We start from the raw sequence: 15,104 nt of genomic DNA on the forward strand, positions 1-15,104 counted from the left end.
AGAAGAGAGAGAAGAGAAAAGAGAGAGAGAGAAGAGAAAAGAGAGAGAGAGAAGAGAGAAGAGAAAAGAGAAAAGAGAGAGAGAGAGAGAGAGAAGAGAAAAGAGAGAGAAAAGAGAGAGAGAAGAGAAAAGAAAAGAGAGAGAGAGAAGAGAAAAGAGAGAGAAAAGAGAGAGAGAAGAGAAAAGAGAGAGAGAAGAGACAAGAGAGAGAGAGAGAAGAGAAAAGAGAGAGAGAGAGAAGAGAAGAGAGAGAGAGAAGAGAGAAGAGAAAAGAGAGAGAGAGAAGAGAAAAGAGAGAGAGAGAGAGAGAAAAGAGAGAGAGAGAGAGAGAAGAGAAAAGAGAGAGAGAGAAGAGAAAAGAGAGAGAGAGAAGAGAAAAGAGAGAGAGAGAAGAGAAAAGAGAGAGAGAAGAGAGAGAGAAGAGAGAAGAGAAGAGAAGAGGGAGAGAGGGAGAGAGAGGGAGAGAGAGGGAGAGAGAGGGAGGGAGAGGGAGGGAGGGGGAGGGAGGGAGAGGGAGGGAGAGGGAGGGAGAGGGAGGGAGAGAGGGACAGTGCAAAAGAGAGAGGGGAAAGAGAGGGGGAGAGAGAGAGGGCAAAAGAGAGGGGGAGAGACAGTGCAAAAGAGAGGGGGAGAGACAGTGCAAAAGAGAGGGGGGAGAGAGACAGTGCAAAAGAGAGGGGGGAGAGACAGTGCAAAAGAGAGGGGGGAGAGAGAGGGCAAAAGAGAGGGGGAGAGACAGTGCAAAAGAGAGGGGGGGAGAGAGAGAGGGCAAAAGAGAGGGGGAGAGACAGTGCAAAAGAGAGGGGGGAGAGAGAGAGGGCAAAAGAGAGGGGGGAGAGAGAGAGGGCAAAAGAGAGGGGGGAGAGAGAGAGGGCAAAAGAGAGGGGGAGAGAGACAGTGCAAAAGAGAGGGGGGAGAGAGAGAGGGCAAAAGAGAGGGGGAGAGAGAGAGGGCAAAAGAGAGGGGGAGAGACAGTGCAAAAGAGAGGGGGGAGAGAGAGAGGGCAAAAGAGAGGGGGGAGAGAGAGAGGGCAAAAGAGAGGGGGGAGAGAGAGAGGGCAAAAGAGAGGGGGAGAGAGAGAGGGCAAAAGAGAGGGGGAGAGACAGTGCAAAAGAGAGGGGGAGAGACAGTGCAAAAGAGAGGGGGGAGAGAGAGAGAGGGCAAAAGAGAGGGGGAGAGACAGTGCAAAAGAGAGGGGGGAGAGAGAGAGGGCAAAAGAGAGGGGGAGAGACAGTGCAAAAGAGAGTGGGAGGGAGAGAATGCAAGGGGTGGGACCACTGTACTGCAAACAATGGCCCGTGTGAACGGGCTTTAGGACTAGTATATATATATATATATATATATATATATATATATATATATATATATATATATATATATATATATATATATATATATATATATATATATATATATATATATATATATATATACACAGGGAGTGCAGAATTATTAGGCAAATTAGTATTTTGACCACATCATCCTCTTTATGCATGTTGTCTTACTCCAAGCTGTATAGGCTCGAAAGCCTACTACCAATTAAGCATATTAGGCGATGTGCATCTCTGTAATGAGAAGGGGTGTGGTCTAATGACATCAACACCCTATATCAGGTGTGCATAATTATTAGGCAACTTCCTTTCCTTTGGCAAAATGGGTCAAAAGAAGGACTTGACAGGCTCAGAAAAGTCAAAAATAGTGAGATATCTTGCAGAGGGATGCAGCACTCTTAAAATTGCAAAGCTTCTGAAGCGTGATCATCGAACAATCAAGCGTTTCATTCAAAATAGTCAACAGGGTCGCAAGAAGCGTGTGGAAAAACCAAGGCGCAAAATAACTGCCCATGAACTGAGAAAAGTCAAGCGTGCAGCTGCCAAGATGCTACTTGCCACCAGTTTGGCCATATTTCAGAGCTGCAACATCACTGGAGTGCCCAAAAGCACAAGGTGTGCAATACTCAGAGACATGGCCAAGGTAAGAAAGGCTGAAAGACGACCACCACTGAACAAGACACACAAGCTGAAACGTCAAGACTGGGCCAAGAAATATCTCAAGACTGATTTTTCTAAGGTTTTATGGACTGATGAAATGAGAGTGAGTCTTGATGGGCCAGATGGATGGGCCCGTGGCTGGATTGGTAAAGGGCAGAGAGCTCCAGTCCGACTCAGACACCAGCAAGGTGGAGGTGGAGTACTGGTTTGGGCTGGTATCATCAAAGATGAGCTTGTGGGGCCTTTTCGGGTTGAGGATGGAGTCAAGCTCAACTCCCAGTCCTACTGCCAGTTTCTGGAAGACACCTTCTTCAAGCAGTAGTACAGGAAGAAGTCTGCATCCTTCAAGAAAAACATGATTTTCATGCAGGACAATGCTCCATCACATGCGTCCAAGTACTCCACAGCGTGGCTGGCAAGAAAGGGTATAAAAGAAGAAAATCTAATGACATGGCCTCCTTGTTCACCTGATCTGATCCCCATTGAGAACCTGTGGACCATCATAAAATGTGAGATTTGCAAGGAGGGAAAACAGTACACCTCTCTGAACAGTGTCTGGGAGGCTGTGGTTGCTGCTGCACGCAATGTTGATGGTGAACAGATCAAAACACTGACAGAATCCATGGATGGCAGGCTTTTGAGTGTCCTTGCAAAGAAAGGTGGCTATATTGGTCACTGATTTGTTTTTGTTTTGTTTTTGAATGTCAGAAATGTATATTTGCGAATATTGAGATGTTATATTGGTTTCACTGGTAAAAATAAATAATTGAAATGGGTATATATTTGTTTTTTGTTAAGTTTCCTAATAATTATGCACAGTAATAGTCACCTGCACACACAGATATCCCCCTAAAATAGCTATAACTAAAAACAAACTAAAAACTACTTCCAAAACTATTTAGCTTTGATATTAATGAGTTTTTTGGGTTCATTGAGAACATGGTTGTTGTTCAATAATAAAATTAATCCTCAAAAATACAACTTGCCTAATAATTCTGCACTCCCTGTATATATATATATATATATATATATATATATATATATATATATATATATATATATATATATATATATATATATATATCCCTCAGTTTACGCCGGGGTTAGGTTCCAGAAGGAATGGTTGTAAATCAAAACCGTTGTAAATTGAAACCCAGTTTATAATGTAAGTCAATGGGAAGTGAGGGAGATAGGTTCCAGGCCCCTCTCAAAATTGTCATAAGTAGCACCTAATACATTATTTTTAAAGCTTTGAAATGAAGACTTTAAATGCTAAACAGCATTATAAACCTAATAAAATAATCACACAACACAGAATATATAATTAAACTAAGTTAAATGAACAAAAACATTTGCTAAACAGCATTATAAACCTCATAAAATAATCACACAACACAGACTTCACTTGTATTTTTCTGTAAACAGTTCTTTCTATGCATTCCAATCTGGACTGATTTATAGACAGGAAGATCTTGTTCCTTTGAAATCTGCTCGATAGCTCAGGTCTGGTTAAACTTAATTAATTTCAGTTTGCTTGTCTTTGCTGCAACACAAGCGGACAGCTCCACCTACTGGCTATTTTAATAAATGCACTGCTTCTCAATGCTTTTCAATAGCAGTCACATGACTGGAAAAAAAGGTTGTTATTCTGAAACGGTGTAAATTGAACCGTTGTAAAACGAGGGACATCTGTATATATATATATATATATATATATATATATATATATATATATATATATATATATATATAAAAACTGTATATATAATATAAAGCACTGTATATATTAGGGCTGCAACTAATGATTATTTTCATAATCGATTAATCAGCCGATTATTTTTTCGATTAATCGACTAATCAGATACAAATAAAAAAAAAAATCCTATATTTAAAATAAACTCCATATACTGAGTGTTATAAATATAAAGTTCAGACTAACACTTTAAATTAACACAACTGTTGGTCCATTTTTTTAAGGTGCAGAACAAATTTTTATAATTAAGCAAAACAAAACCACTAGGGCTGCAACTAACGATTATTTTCATAATCGATTAATCGGTCGATTATTTTTTCGACTAATCGGATAAAAAAAGAATCAATAATAGTTTCCTATATTTTAAATAAAATCCACATACAGAGTGTTACAAATATAAACTTCAGACTAAAACTTTACATTAACACAACTGTTTGTCCAATTTTTAAGCAGCAGAGCACAGTTTTAGAATTAAACAAAACAAAAATGGTTTGAAAAGAGGTAGAAATAGAAAGAGTTAGACTATCACTGTTAATAACTTTCTGTTATTCACTCTTTCAGAAACTTTGCATTGAAATGAAAAAATCTCAACATGACCACATTCTCCTGGCTGAGGTTGGTTCTCTGCCCAGAGGCAGAACTTTTCTTCACTTTCTGCGATGAGATTTTTTTAGTGAAAATTTTTCTGCAGATAATTTTTTAAATAAAATTCAATTTTAAATTAGACAGCTACACTAATGCACCAGTTCAATTGCAATGTGTTGGTTAACTGAAGAATAAAGCAATTTTTAATGTTTTATAATATAGTGCAGTAGTTGAAAATTGCATTGCAAATTAGCAGCATACAAAAAAAACACATTTTAAAATGTCTCTTTAAAAAATCTGTTTCCTTTTCTCTTGGTCTAACATAGAAATGTAGTAATAAGAAGATGCAGTGCTCTTACATTCAGAATAAACAGCTTTGCAGACTGGGAAAGGCTAAGGGGCGGATTTGAAAAAAATCTCTGAGAGCAAGTCAACAAGCAATGCGCTACTGCATAGTTGACTGTTCACTTCAAACAGCACTTTGCCCTGGATGCACTGTGTTAAGGAAATGTATATAGTGCAGCCAGAGCACAGCTCTGTTTGAAGAGAACTGTCTAATGTGGAGCAGCACTACAAAGTTCAAGCGCTAACAGTTCCTGTATGTGTCCTGTTCTTTCTGCAGACATGCTGCATTTTCTGCGATGACATCTCAGATCACTGTATGTTCTGCCTTGGGGGTGGTTCTCTGTTTATAGCTTTATTTCCTGCAGCAGAGAAGAGGCACTCAGATGGTGTTGAGGTGCTTGAGATGCATAAGTAGGGTTTTGTCAATTTCACCAAAGTGGGATATTTATCTTTGTTAGCTCTTCACCAATGCAAACTGTTTTCCACCTTGGCAAGGGTCCCCTCAATAAAGTAACCCTTGACTTCATTCTAACATAAAAAATATCTTGAATATCTATATGCAATGGTAAATAACCAGCTATAAGGTTAGGGAAAACATCTAGTCCGCTCTAAAAATAACGAATATATACTTATAAAGGCTGAATCTGGTACATATTATCACAATTTATTAAAAATATAAAAAAACAATAAAAAAACATATCAAAAGCACTGACTATATATCAATAAGGTTACAAAGCCTTACACATTTATTTATACAGTACATATAATCAGCAATACGCTAATAACTGTGCAAACAGATAATAGTGCACATCAATTTAAATACCTCCCATCAATCTAGGGGCAAGGTGTAAATAACAAGCTCGGCGCTATATCATGCAAAGCATAGTTCCAAATCACCTGATTTAATATAAACAATCCAAATGATGACTCCTATTATATCTGGGTTACACATAAGCCAGGGGTAGTTGTAGACTTATACTGTCCTGAAAAAGTGAAAAGTAGACGTCTGTAGATGTCCTTTAGGCTAAGGACATAACCATAAAATACAACACTATGTGCAGGAGCTCAGTGGAGTAAAGCAGCTGGTGCCGTGCACAGACAAACTAATTGCAAACCAACTAATCGATTATTATAGATTATGATGATTAGTTGTTGCAGCTCTATATAGAATACAGATATCTCTCTATATAAAGCACTATGTATATATTACAGATACCTCTCTATATAAAGCACTATGTATATAATACAGATATCTCTCTATATAAAGCACTATGTATATAATACAGATATCTCTCTATATAAAGCACTATGTATATAATACAGATATCTCTCTATATAAAGCACTATGTATATATTACAGATACCTCTCTATATAAAGCACTATGTATATAATACAGACATCTCTCTATATAAAGCACTATGTATATAATACAGATATCTCTCTATATAAAGCACTATGTATATATTACAGATACCTCTCTATATAAAGCACTATGTATATAATACAGATACCTCTCTATATAAAGCACTATGTATATAATACAGATATCTCTCTATATAAAGCACTATGTATATAATACAGACATCTCTCTATATAAAGCACTATGTATATATTACAGATACCTCTCTATATAAAGCACTATGTATATAATACAGACATCTCTCTATATAAAGCACTATGTATATAATACAGATATCTCTCTATATAAAGCACTATGTATATATTACAGATACCTCTCTATATAAAGCACTATGTATATAATACAGATATCTCTCTATATAAAGCACTATGTATATAATACAGACATCTCTCTATATAAAGCACTATGTATATAATACAGACATCTCTCTATATAAAGCACTATGTATAAAATGCAGATATCTCTCTATATAAAGCACTATGTATATATTACAGATACCTCTCTATATAAAGCACTATGTATATAATACAGATATCTCTCTATATAAAGCACTATGTATATAATACAGATATATCTCTATATAAAGCACTATGTATATAATACAGATATCTCTCTATATAAAGCACTATGTATATAATACAGATATCTCTCTATATAAAGCACTATGTATATATTACAGATACCTCTCTATATAAAGCACTATGTATATAATACAGACATCTCTCTATATAAAGCATTATGTATATAATACAGATATCTCTCTATATAAAGCACTATGTATATATTACAGATACCTCTCTATATAAAGCACTATGTATATAATACAGATATCTCTCTATATAAAGCACTATGTATATAATACAGACATCTCTCTATATAAAGCACTATGTATATATTACAGATACCTCTCTATATAAAGCACTATGTATATAATACAGACATCTCTCTATATAAAGCACTATGTATATAATACAGATATCTCTCTATATCAGGGGTGTCAAACTTGCGGCCCGCGGGCCTCATGCGGCCCTCAACCTAATTTTGTGCGGCCCACGCCACCTCCATGAAAAATATTAATTATAATATGCTTATTACTTAAAGAGCGAGTGCGCTTACTGTTAGGGATGCACATACATTAAAACATACGTTATTAAAAAGAAAAAGACAGATAAGTGCATAATGATTTCTTTAACACATGCAGTTCATTACTATGGTAGCACTGATTTCCCACATCATTTCTGTCCATTCCTTTCCATCATTTTCTCTTTAACTAAAATCACATACTTTATATATATTTCTATGTATTTATTTTATATTATGTACAACAGGTATGTCTATCCCTATTATAAACAGTGGGTCGCAGGTGGAGCATGTGTGTCACCTTCTTAAAAGCATTAGAGCACATTTCCTCAAGCCAGAGTAAGTTAATTAGGAGTTACAGAACACAATCTTTTGAAATTTATACAGTTATAGCAAATGCCACTGTACTGTTTAGCAATGACAAGATATGTAGGTAGTGTGCGGCCCACGTGAGTTCTACTTGTATGGAAAATGGCCCGCGACTAAAATGAGTTTGACACCCCTGCTCTATATAAAGCACTATGTATATATTACAGATACCTCTCTATATAAAGCACTATGTATATAATACAGATATCTCTCTATATAAAGCACTATGTATATAATACAGACATCTCTCTATATAAAGCACTATATATATATATATATATATATATATATATATATATATATATATATATATATATATATATATATATATATATATATACACACAATACAGATATCTCTCTATATAAAGCACTATGTATATAATACAGATACCTCTCCATATAAAGCACTATGTATATAATACAGACATCTCTCTATATAAAGCACTATGTATAAAATACAGATATCTCTCTATATAAAGCACTATGTATATAATACAGACATCTCTCTATATAAAGCACTATGTATATAATACAGATATCTCTCTATATAAAGCACTATGTATATAATACAGATATCTCTCTCTATAAAGCACTATGTATAAAATACAGATATCTCTCTCTATAAAGCACTATGTATAAAATACAGACATCTCTCTATATAAAGCACTATGTATAAAATACAGATATCTCTCTATATAAAGCACTATGTATAAAATGCAGATATCTCTCTATATAAAGCACTATGTATATAATACAGACATCTCTCTATATAAAGCACTATGTATATAATACAGATATCTCTATATAAAGCACTATGTATATAATACAGATAGCTCTCTATATAAAGCACAATGTATATAATACAGACATCTCTCTATATAAAGCACTATGTATATATTACAGATACCTCTCTATATAAAGCACTATGTATATAATACAGATATCTCTCTATATAAAGCACTATGTATATAATACAGATATCTCTCTATATAAAGCACTATGTATATATTACAGATACCTCTCTATATAAAGCACTATGTATATAATACAGATATCTCTCTATATAAAGCACTATGTATATATTACAGATATCTCTCTATATAAAGCACTATGTATATAATACAGACATCTCTCTATATAAAGCACTATGTATATAATACAGATATCTCTCTATATAAAGCACTATGTATATAATACAGATATCTCTCTATATAAAGCACTATGTATATAATACAGACATCTCTCTATATAAAGCACTATGTATATATTACAGATACCTCTCTATATAAAGCACTATGTATATAATACAGATATCTCTCTATATAAAGCACTATGTATATAATACAGACATCTCTCTATATAAAGCACTATGTATATAATACAGATATCTCTCTATATAAAGCACTATGTATATATTACAGATACCTCTCTCTATAAAGCACTATGTATATATTACAGATACCTCTCTATATAAAGCACTATGTATATAATACAGATATCTCTCTATATAAAGCACTATGTATATAATACAGATACCTCTCTATATAAAGCACTATGTATATATTATAGACATTAAGATCTCCCTATATAATGCACTGTGCATACAGCCGTGTGCACGACATAATCCCCGGTCCCTCTCCGCGTGCACGTGCATAAAGAAGCAGCGGGTACCAGACTCACCGTGCGCGGCCGCTCAGCTCGCAGCACCCGGTAATCCTGGGATCCTGCAAACACTGCACCTAGAGCTGCTGCTGTCACCCAGCACGTGAAGCATCTGCAGCAGCCAATCACAGGACTCGTAGGAATCCATTGTCACGCCCCGCTCCTGAAGATAGCCAATCATCCAGCGGGCGGAGTTGAATGACAACGCTTTCTGTCACAAGTAAACCTATAATATTAGGCAGGCGAGAGGGGCGTGTGAGAGGGACCGCCCCTTCACTGGAGGATATGTGAGGGGCAGCAGGAACGGGATTAAACTGGACTGAGGGTCCGTGTGAGGGGGGCGGTGAGAGTACAGGGTCTCCCCTAGTAACAGTACCCGTGTATACCGCGTATAGCGTGCACGGAGTAATACCGCATATATTGTGCACTAACAGTACCTGTGTGTACCAATATAGTGTGCACTGAGTAACACTACCCGTGTATAGTGTGCACTGAGTAACACTACCCGTGTATAGTGTGCCCTGAGTAACAGTACCTGTGTATAACACTTATAGTGTGCCCTGAGTAACAGTACCCGTGTATAACACTTATAGTGTGCCCTGAGTAACAGTACCCGTGTATAACACTTATAGTGTGCACTGAGTAACAGTACCCGTGTATAACACTTATAGTGTGCACTGAGTAACAGTACCCGTGTATAACACTTATAGTGTGCACTGAGTAACAGTACCTGTGTGTACCGCGTATAGTGTGCCCTGAGTAACAGTACCCGTGTATAACACTTATAGTGTGCACTGAGTAACAGTACCCGTGTATACCGCGTATAGCGTGCACGGAGTAATACCGCATATATTGTGCACTAACAGTACCTGTGTGTACCAATATAGTGTGCACTGAGTAACACTACCCGTGTATAGTGTGCCCTGAGTAACAGTACCCGTGTATAACACTTATAGTGTGCACTGAGTAACAGACAGTACCTGTGTGTACCGCGTATAGTGTGCCCTGAGTAACAGTACCTGTGTATAACACTTATAGTGTGCACTGAGTAACAGTACCTGTGTATACCAGTATAGTGTGCCCTGAGTAACAGTACCTGTGTATAACACTTATAGTGTGCACTGAGTAACAGTACCTGTGTGTACCGCGTATAGTGTGCACTGAGTAACAGTACCTGTGTATACCAGTATAGTGTGCCCTGAGTAACAGTACCTGTGTGTACCGCTATAGTGTGCACTGAGTAACAGTACCTGTGTGTACCGCGTATAGTGTGCCCTGAGTAACAGTACCTGTGTGTACCGCTATAGTGTGCACTGAGTAACAGTACCCGTGTATACCGCGTATAGTGTGCACTGAGTAACAGTACCTGTGTATACCAGTATAGTGTGCACTGAGTAACAGTACCCGTGTATACCGCGTATAGTGTGCACTGAGTAACAGTACCTGTGTGTACCGCTATAGTGTGCACTGAGTAACAGTACCCGTGTATACCGCGTATAGTGTGCACTGAGTAACAGTACCTGTGTGTACCGCTATAGTGTGCACTGAGTAACAGTACCCGTGTATACCGCGTATAGTGTGCACTGAGTAACAGTACCTGTGTATACCAGTATAGTGTGCACTGAGTAACAGTACCTGTGTGTACCGCGTATAGTGTGCCCTGAGTAACAGTACCTGTGTGTACCGCTATAGTGTGCACTGAGTAACAGTACCCGTGTATACCGCGTATAGTGTGCACTGAGTAACAGTACCCGTGTATACCGCGTATAGTGTGCCCTGAGTAACAGTACCCGTGTATACCGCCTATAGTGTGCCCTGAGTAACAGTACCCGTGTATACCGCCTATAGTGTGCCCTGAGTAACAGTACCTGTGTGTACCGCTATAGTGTGCACTGAGTAACAGTACCCGTGTATACCGCGTATAGTGTGCACTGAGTAACAGTACCTGTGTGTACCGCTATAGTGTGCACTGAGTAACAGTACCCGTGTATACCGCGTATAGTGTGCACTGAGTAACAGTACCTGTGTGTACCGCTATAGTGTGCACTGAGTAACAGTACCCGTGTATACCGCGTATAGTGTGCACTGAGTAACAGTACCTGTGTATACCAGTATAGTGTGCACTGAGTAACAGTACCTGTGTGTACCGCGTATAGTGTGCCCTGAGTAACAGTACCTGTGTGTACCGCTATAGTGTGCACTGAGTAACAGTACCCGTGTATACCGCGTATAGTGTGCACTGAGTAACAGTACCCGTGTATACCGCGTATAGTGTGCCCTGAGTAACAGTACCCGTGTATACCGCCTATAGTGTGCCCTGAGTAACAGTACCCGTGTATACCGCCTATAGTGTGCCCTGAGTAACAGTACCTGTGTGTACCGCTATAGTGTGCACTGAGTAACAGTACCCGTGTATACCGCGTATAGTGTGCACTGAGTAACAGTACCTGTGTATAACACTTATAGTGTGCACTGAGTAACAGTACCTGTGTATACCAGTATAGTGTGCCCTGAGTAACAGTACCTGTGTGTACCGCTATAGTGTGCACTGAGTAACAGTACCGGTGTATACCGCGTATAGTGTGCACTGAGTAACAGTACCCGTGTATACCGCGTATAGTGTGCCCTGAGTAACAGTACCCGTGTATACCGCGTATAGTGTGCCCTGAGTAACAGTACCTGTGTGTACCGCGTATAGTGTGCACTGAGTAACAGTACCCGTGTATATCGCATATAGTGTGCACTGAGTAACAGTACCCGTGTATATCGCATATAGTGTGCACTGAGTAACAGTACCTGTGTGTACCGTGTATAGTGTGCCCTGAGTAACACTACCCGTGTATACCGCGTATAGTGTGCCCTGAGTAACACTACCCGTGTATACCGCGCACTGAGTAACAGTACCCATGTATACCGCGTATAGCGTGCACGGAGTAATACCGCATATATTGTGCACTAACAGTACCTGTGTGTACCAATATAGTGTGCACTGAGTAACACTACCCGTGCATACCGTGTATAGTGTGCCCTGAGTAACAGTACCCGTGTATAACACTTATAGTGTGCACTGAGTAACAGTACCTGTGTGTACCGCGTATAGTGTGCACTGAGTAACAGTACCCGTCTATACCGCGTATAGTGTGCCCTGAGTAACAGTATCCGTGTATACCGCGTATAGTGTGCCCTGAGTAACAGTACCTGTGTGTACCGCGTATAGTGTGCACTGAGTAACAGTACCCGTGTATACAGCGTATAGTGTGCACTGAGTAACAGTACCCGTGTATATCGCATATAGTGTGCACTGAGTAACAGTACCTGTGTGTACCGCGTATAGTGTGCCCTGAGTAACACTACCCGTGTATACCACGTATAGTGTGCCCTGTGTAACAGTACCCGTGTATACCGCGTATAGTGTGCCCTGAGTAACAGTACCCGTCTATGCCGCGTATAGTGTGCCCTGAGTAACAGTACCCGTCTATGCCGCGTATAGTGTGCCCTGAGTAACAGTACCCGTGTATACCGCGTATAGTGTGCCCTGAGTAACAGTACCCGTGCATACCGTGTATAGTGTGCCCTGAGTAACAGTACCCGTGTATAACACTTATAGTGTGCACTGAGTAACAGTACCTGTGTGTACCGCGTATAGTGTGCACTGAGTAACAGTACCCGTCTATACCGCGTATAGTGTGCCCTGAGTAACAGTACCTGTGTATACCGCGTATAGTGTGCCCTGAGTAACAGTACCCATGTATATCGCGTATAGTGTGCCCTGAGTAACAGTACCCGTGTATACCGCGTATAGTGTGCCCTGAGTAACAGTACCTGTGTGTACCGCGTATAGTGTGCACTGAGTAACAGTACCAGTGTATACAGCGTATAGTGTGCACTGAGTAACAGTACCCGTGTATATCGCATATAGTGTGCACTGAGTAACATTACCTGTGTGTACCGCGTATAGTGTGCCCTGAGTAACACTACCCGTGTATACCGTGTATAGCGTGCCCTGTGTAACAGTACCCGTGTATACCGCGTATAGTGTGCACTGAGTAACAGTACCTGTGTATACCAGTATAGTGTGCACTGAGTAACAGTATCTGTGTGTACAGCGTATAGTGTGCACTTAGTAACAGTACCCGTGTATACCGCGTATAGTGTGCACAGAGTAACAGTACCTGTGTGTACCGCGTATAGTGTGCACTGAGTAACAGTACCCGTGTATACCACGTATAGTGTGCACTGAGTAACAGTACCCATGTATACCGCGTATAGTGTGCACTGAGTAACAGTACCCATGTATATCGCGTATAGTGTGCCCTGAGTAACAGTACCCGTGTATACCGCGTATAGTGTGCCCTGAGTAACAGTACCTGTGTGTACCGCGTATAGTGTGCACTGAGTAACAGTACCAGTGTATACAGCGTATAGTGTGCACTGAGTAACAGTACCCGTGTATATCGCATATAGTGTGCACTGAGTAACATTACCTGTGTGTACCGCGTATAGTGTGCACTGAGTAACAGTACCTGTGTGTACCGCGTATAGTGTGCCCTGTGTAACACTACCCGTGTATACCGCGTATAGTGTGCACTGAGTAACAGTACCTGTGTATACCAGTATAGTGTGCACTGAGTAACAGTACCTGTGTGTACAGCGTATAGTGTGCACTTAGTAACAGTACCCGTGTATACCGCGTATAGTGTGCACAGAGTAACAGTACCTGTGTGTACCGCGTATAGTGTGCACTGAGTAACAGTACCCGTGTATACCGCGTATAGTGTGCACTGAGTAACAGTACCCATGTATACCGCGTATAGTGTGCACTGAGTAACAGTACCCGTGTGTACCGTGTATAGTGTGCACTGAGTAACAGTACCCGTGTATACCTCGTATAGTGTGTACTGAGTAACAGTACCCGTGTATACCGCGTATAGTGTGCACTGAGTAATCAAAAACGAATGTAGAGAGACAGCAACCTCTTAGGTTAGCGCTGGTAAGACAGGGACTCTGCAATAATCCCTTGGAATCCACAATATACAACAAATGTCCACAGCGCTTCTTAGTTTGTCTCAAGTGTTTTTATTACACAGACATTTACAATGACAAGCGACGTTTCGGGTGTCAACCTTTACTCATGCTTTACATCATCATTATAAATGTCTGTGTAATAAAAACACTTGAGACAAACTAAGAAGCGCTGTGGACATTTGTTGTATATTGTGCACTGAGTAATAGTAACCTTTGTGTACCACATATAGCGTGCACTGAGTAACAATACCCATGTATACCGCGTATAGTGTGCACTGAGTAATAGTACCCATGTATACCGCATATATTGTGCACTGAGTAACAGTACCCGTGTGTACCGCGTATAGTGTGCACTGAGTAATAGTAACTCGTGTGTACAGCGTATAGTGTGCACTGAGTAATAGTAACCCGTGTGTACAGCATATAGTGTGCACTGAGTAATAGTACCCTGTGTGTACCGCGTATAGTGTGCACTGAGTAACAGTACCCCCGTGTGTACCGCGTATAGTGTGCACTGAGTAACAGTACCCCGTGTGTACCGCGCATATAGTGCACTGAGTAACAGTACTTAATGTGTACCGTGTATAGTGTACACCGAGTAACAGTACCCGTGCAAACCGCGTATAGTGTGCACTGAGTAATTGTACCCTTGTATACCGCGTATAGTGTGCACTGAGTAACAGTACCCGTGTATACCACTTATAGTGTGCACTGAGTAACAGTACCCGGTGTGTACTGCATATAGTGTGCCCTGAGTAACAGTGCCCTGTGTGTACAGTGTATAGTGTGCACTGAGTAACAGTACCCATGTGTACCGCATATAGTGTGCACTGAGTAACAGTACACATGTGTACCGCGTATAGTGTGCACT

At 39.7% G+C, this 15,104-nt stretch overlaps 1 protein-coding gene across 1 annotated transcript in view; it reads right to left on the minus strand.

Annotated features, from left to right (window-relative positions):
• Positions 1–9,311, minus strand: part of ABAT (4-aminobutyrate aminotransferase) — a 225,078-nt gene extending 215,767 nt beyond the window's left edge. Inside the window, exon 1 of the mRNA XM_053695244.1 lies at positions 9,227–9,311. The gene's annotated coding sequence lies outside the window, so the exon portion shown is untranslated. The remainder of the gene's footprint in view (positions 1–9,226) is intronic.
• Between the last annotated feature and the right edge of the window lie 5,793 nt (positions 9,312–15,104).

This window comes from Bombina bombina, chromosome 11 (genome assembly GCF_027579735.1).
Source record: "Bombina bombina isolate aBomBom1 chromosome 11, aBomBom1.pri, whole genome shotgun sequence".
Taxonomy (NCBI): domain Eukaryota; kingdom Metazoa; phylum Chordata; class Amphibia; order Anura; family Bombinatoridae; genus Bombina; species Bombina bombina.